The sequence below is a fragment of the Pinus tabuliformis genome, chromosome 1_2 (genome assembly GCF_031772625.1).
Source record: "Pinus tabuliformis cultivar Carrire ecotype Pingquan chromosome 1_2, CPIR1, whole genome shotgun sequence".
Taxonomy (NCBI): domain Eukaryota; kingdom Viridiplantae; phylum Streptophyta; class Pinopsida; order Pinales; family Pinaceae; genus Pinus; species Pinus tabuliformis.
The window spans coordinates 896,689,208-896,695,863 of NC_142298.1; the positions used below are offsets into that span (position 1 = coordinate 896,689,208).

Consider the following 6,656-nt stretch of genomic DNA (forward strand, 5'->3'; position numbering starts at 1 on the left):
ATGAAGCATCAGTCTTTTGGCACGCTTGTAAATCCCAACAACATAAAATTTGTGAGTAAAGTTTCTTCAGAAGCACCTTTAAAAGGTACCAACATTGAATGGATAAAAGGAAATGGAGTAAACGAGACAGTGGATTTGGCTAGGCATCTCCAACAGGAAGCACAAAGCTGGTTTTTGAAATTTATAGAGGATGTATTGGATGTTGGGTTTCATGTGGAAAACACAGATTCTGACAATGCCTCTACAGCCAAAACTCAGTCGCAGCAAGATAGCAGCCAAATTGTAGCAATGTTATCTCAACTTAAAAAGGTTAACGACTGGCTAGATCAACTTGGGCATAAAAAGGAAGATATGCCAAACACCAAGTTGGTAGAAAATATTGATTGTTTGAAGAGAAAAATTTATGGTTTTCTGCTTTGGCATGTTGAGTCTACTACTTCTTCTCTTGATAACCATGTCTGTGGTTTCTAAGCAGGTATGTTTCTATATCAAATTTCTCACTGATAGTTAATTATGAATTTACTAGTTCTTGAGACTTTCACGAACCAAAATAAATAGTAAATATTGTAAAGGATTTGTAACTGTAGAGGATCCTTTCCATGATATTTTGTTTAATTAAAAAAGGAAAATAAGAGAGCTTGTCAAGGAACTTGTTTCTCATTATTTTTCTAGAGTAGTTGTATTCTTCGCAAGTGAAGCAAATTATCTTTTACTAGTGCTATTGATGTTCTTGTTTATATATTTTTTTCGTAGCGAATTCATAGCAACTTTATGCCTCTCTATTGACATTTTTTTATTTTGAAATTACAAAGTATGGCCTTATAATGACCTTCTCTTGATATGGGATTTTGTTCCCACTATAAGCTCCTACACCTCTAAATCGTGTAGCTTGTACACAAATTAACGTGCACTATTATTTATGCATTCTAGAGATCTTTTAAGCTCAATTTCTAGATGTTCCAAGTGCTCACTTTGAATGCAACCTACTAATAATAAAAGAGTGTCAAATCTTGTGTATGGGTTTTTTACTACTAAGCATCTAGTTGGAAGATTGTCCAACTTGATATTATGTAGAACTTTAATCATGGTAATTTCTTACAAACACTTGAACTATGTGCAATCTACCTTTTGTGCCTTTTCATTACTTTATAAATATTAATGTGACCCCCCTCTATAGATATAGTCATGGTATACAATGGCCAATAAAAATATCATTGACTGCTCAAAGAATATTACTTTCATTAGCTTCTTGTTTTAACCTATGAAATGACTTTAGCATTGCTTCATTAATTTCAAAGGAACTTCACATAGTAGCCAAATTTGGCTAGAGATGCTTGTGAGGCTAGTGTTATATTCAAATGAGCATCTCTTTCTTGAGTTTCCTTTTTTTCCAATTTTATTTTCTTTCTTATTATTGGCGAGGCAAGGAGCTCAATGATTTTTTTATATGATCTACTGTATGAGGGAGTTCATGGATGCATTTTTTATGCTTCTTGAGTGTAAAGGGTTTCTTTTCTTTCATTTTCTCTCTTCATATTTGTCATTGATTGATTCTTATCCCACCTTGTTAGTTCCTCCATTTCTCAAAGGTCATATAGTAAAGCCTAAACTATGGAGGAGAAATGGAAAAATACCATCATTACTATGTCATTGTTCTAAAATATTTATGTTAATGTAAAACTCAAATTTAAATTGTATTTAATTCTCTATATATTTTAGTTTATTATTTCCTTCCATATTTCCCTATCCTCTTATCGGCTTTCCTTTGCGCCTATGGGTGCAATTGCTAGTAAATCGTTTTAAAGCTGGTTTGACTTGAACCCGATAACTCCATTTCCGTTAATGGTCTGGTTAGCCGCCACAATAAGATCACTTCAGAATAAATGCGGAAAGGCACGAGGCTATGCTTGCCCAGTTATTGTTGTTATCGTTCTATCATATTCAAAATATTTTAATTCTTCCCATCACTCACACCGGGCTGGCAGAGATAGAGTTCGAGTTGGATTTGACAAAACCCGCCAATTTGATCACCGTAACATGATAACTAGATCAGTGCTGCATGGTGCACAGCATAATCATAGATAAAGCCAGAATCGCCACTTTGGGCTGGAGGTTGACAAACGAGAGTGTTTACATCACGCACACGTAAGCACGAGGTATCCACGATCTACGTATCCCCTTAAAAAATGAACGCTGGGTTGACTAGAAATTCTAATTGAATTTCTACTTGATCGAGAGAGAATTAAACTAATAAATTGATGGTACGTACTGAAATTAAACATAAACTAGGAGAGGCACCGGGTTATTTCAGTTGAGAACGCAACCCAATGCCCTGATAAATATTATTATAATTGTCGTATGAAATCCACGCCGAATATGGAAAGAGCAAACCCAGTAAGGAAAACTCTCCGGAAACGTGACATTATTATATAGTGTGATAGACACGGGATAAGCCGATATCACATCCATTCCAATCTTATTGCTCTTCTTGTGTAAACTCTATGACTTTCTCGTGCGCTATATAAATGTTAACCCGCTCACATACAGCAATATCAACACTTGCTTGTCGATCGTATCGTTAGTCTTGCATTGTCTGTGACAACGGGAGAAACGTGCTTCCAGAGTCTCAATTACGATGGAAAAGTCGAAGAATAGGGACTACGGTTTATGGAATGTTACGATAATGGTATTGTGGATCATGAACACGTTCTTACGGGACGCAGCAGCGCAGTCTGTGAGGCCCGGGAGTTGGAACCTTCTCGTACAGAACGGAGGAGTTTCAGCCATGCATATGACTGTTACTCATCTTGACACGGTCGTCATGTTCGACAGGACCAACTTCGGTCCTTCGCAGCTGATGCTCGACAATGGTCGATGCCGCGACAATCCACAGGATCAGGCACTGACTCACGACTGCTGGGCTCATTCCATCGAATATAACGTGCACACCAACGTGGTCAGGCCGCTCGAGATCTTCACCGATACCTGGTGTTCATCCGGTGCCTTCGCCGCCAACGGGACACTTGTCCACACCGGAGGTTGGCGAGATGGCGCAAGAAGAATCCGCTACTTCGTCCCCTGTTCGAATGGAGCTTGCGACTGGGATGAATCGCAGGCTCCCAATCTCGCACACAATCGGTGGTACGCTTCTAACCAAATCCTCCCCGACAACCGCATCATCGTCGTGGGAGGAACCGGCGATTTCACCTACGAATTCGTTCCCAAAAAACCCGGGGAGGGAACCTTCAGCCTGCCTTTCTTGTCTCAGACACGTACCAGCGCGCAGGTGGAGAACAATCTGTATCCATTTCTGCACCTTTGCTCGGACGGGAACCTCTTCATCTTCGCCAATAGGGACTCCATTCTGCTGGACTACAACAAAAACTTGGTGGTGAGGACGTATCCGAGAATGCCGGGGAATGGCCCCAGAAACTACCCTTCCACAGGGTCTTCCGTCATGCTTCCCCTCTCCGCTTCCGACGGATTTAAGAAAGTCGAAGTCCTCGTCTGCGGGGGATGCCCCGATAACGGTTTCGCTTCAGCAAAAGCGGGCAACTTCATCGACGCCCTTAACGACTGTGGCAGAATGGTCATAACTGACTTCAATCCTGTATGGAGTATGGAGACCATGACGGGGCCCAGGACCATGAGCGACATGCTCCTCCTCCCCAACGGAGAAGTCATTATCATCAACGGCGCCGGGAAAGGCGTGGCCGGGTGGGACATGGCCACAGCTCCGGTCTTCTCCCCTTTACTCTACCGTCCCAACGCCGCTCTCGGCGCCCGTTTCTCTGACCTCGCAAACACTACCATTGCGAGAATGTACCACTCCTCCGCAAGTGTATTGGCCGACGGAAGAGTTCTCGTTGGCGGCTCCAATGCCCACTTCGGCTACGTTTTCACCGGAACGCCCTTCCCAACAGAGCTCCGCCTGGAAAGCTACAGCCCTTATTATCTGGACTCTGTTTACGCCATCTTCCGCCCTCAGATAACTTCCGTCTCCTCCACTTCCATCAGCTACGGCGCCTCCTTCAAAGTGGTTTTCTCCGTGCGTGCTAGACTGAACCCCGCCAGCGTTGTCCATGTGAACATCTACGCTCCGTCATTCACAACCCACAGTCATTCCATGAACCAGCGATTGCTCACCCTCGCAGCTTCCAGACCGGTCCTTCTCCCCAACACACGGAACGTTTACTCAGTGTCGGTGACAGCTCCTCCCAGCGGAGTGGCTGCGCCGCCTGGATATTACATGATGTTTGTTGTCAACAGGGGCATTCCCAGCGTCGCGCAATGGGTTCAATTCGGAGCAGCCTAATAATACTGTCTCTCTGGAAATATCCATACTACTCACGCATCTCAACTCTACTCCTGGAGTGTAATAATGGAACCTAATAAGGGATCGACTCGTATGTCTAAGTTTCATGCAATGTAAATGAATAAGGAGTCCATCTACCTGTTCCTTGTGATGTTGTAATGTGTTATTTGCCGCTCTTTTAAAAGTGTTCCACATTCAAAAGTGTTTACAGATTGAAAAAGACTCGAAACAGTCCAATTCCAATTAAATTTTTCTCCACGTCATTTAACTTTGGTATTTTTCTTTTGTTTTTTTTTCATATAATCTTAGGGTAAAATGTGTAATCTATACCATCCTAGATAATGCTAAATACTAGCATACGCTCGAAGTGGCAAAGGGAACCCCGAAGTGAATCATATTATTTAAATGAATGGATTGTGTTTTTACATTGAAAATGAATAAATGTGAATGGATACATAGGAAGAGGATATGAGGTAGGAAAGCTTAAAATACTGGTACAGTTTAATTCGAGGATTAAAATCACTGGTTTATATGAGATCTATAGTCCAAGTCTATGAGAAAGTTATTATCTTAATAATTAGTAGTAAAGGCTTATTAAATTCCAATAAAAAGATAGGAAGAATGGAATCTCATCTATAATGTATACAAAATTCAATGATGCAAAGATGAGGAAAAACATTTTAGTTGATATGACCATTGAAACATTACACCTCTCAAGTAGTTTAAGTAGTTTATGTATGCTTTCTCGGTGTACTTAATTTATGCAAATAGTTTTATTTAGAATATTCAAGAGAAATAATTAAATAGTTTCTTATCTCTTTTATTTGGGTTAGAGTATTTTTAAAGCATGAGAAGAAAGTTAAGGATAATTATTTATTTATTTTTGGCTTTGAGTCAATATATCTATTATGGTTTTCATATTTTTTATTGACTAATTATAAATATGTCATTTTTGTTGATGGTAAAATTTAAAAGTTAACACATGCATCAATAAAGTGTATAAGTAGGGGAAGTGTTTAAAATTATATTTAATAATAAGAACAAATAAAAAAATACTAGATCTTAGACTTTTGTGATCCATATTGATAGTGAGATTGTCTTTTGATTAATCACATCATAAAGATTTGGTCTACCTTTCGAATAATGTGGTTCATCCTCAGGATAAAGGTTGGAATATTTGTCTTGAGGATGAACCACATTAGATGGTTTGAAACATCGACCAAATATTCATGATGTGATTAATCATAAAGACAATCTTATTATAAATAAAAAAATATTTTAAAAAATCAATATATTCAATCATTATTTTCCATCTCTATTTTTTGTCAACTATTTTGTTATCTCTTATTAATTCACATTTGTTTGGATGTTACAAGTGTGAGAAAATCCAAACAATGGTAAATTAAGACAAAATGGGCTAACACTGACAAGAAGGTAGAACTCGAGAATAAGTAAATAACAAAATTGCAAGAAATGGTAGGGCTTAATATGCAAGAAAGGGAGAAAAATATACCCACAAAATGGGGGAAACTAAATGTCAAATAAAAGATTATATATCCATTGAGGATAAAAGAGGTGTTTTGGATGGTTCATGAATAACTAATAAAATATATTTTGAATGGGATTCATGAAGAGTTAATTAAAATGTGTTTTTATTAGGTTGTGTCAATAGAAACCCCAAGTCAACAATGGAAGGGCACTCTAATTGTAGGTTTTAACCCCATATAGAAATTAAATGCATACGATTGTAAAAACAGAAAATAACCAATAGCAAAAGCATAACACATAAAACAAATATACACAGAGATTTTTCCCCTAGATCACAAAACCAGGACCAGATTGATTTTTCATTATGTTCCTTTCAATCTTACAATACATATATACACATGCTAAAGCATCCAATACCATGGATGGAAAACCATCGCGCCCAAAACCATGTGCGAAAACCATGCACAAAACCATAGGTCCAAAAAAAAAAATTCCGTGGGTCGCAGCCTTGGATCCCATCGAGGGAAGCTAACCACCCCACTCAAACCCCCTTGTGACCCCCTGCTGCACATCGATGCAATGAAGGAGGGGATCTGCCCCCCCTCTAACCCCCTGGTTTAGCTGGGGGGTCAGTCGTGGAAAGAATATAACACAACCCAACATTCTCCCACTTGTTGTTTTCTTTCCACAGGGGGCCACAAGAGAGCTTAGTCATTTATCAAGCACTGCAACACCCATTGTTTCTCTACACCAAGAGAACTTCTCAGAGCTCACAAATTTTGTCAATGCATCTGCAGTATTCTTCAAAGTGTCCACCTTTACCAGCAAAACCTTTTTGTCTTCTATGATATCC

At 39.3% G+C, this 6,656-nt stretch overlaps 1 pseudogene; it reads left to right on the plus strand.

The window, feature by feature from the left end:
* The first annotated feature begins 2,770 nt into the window (after positions 1–2,770).
* LOC149208838 (aldehyde oxidase GLOX pseudogene) lies at positions 2,771–4,315 on the plus strand (annotated as a pseudogene).
* Positions 4,316–6,656: the final 2,341 nt, after the last annotated feature.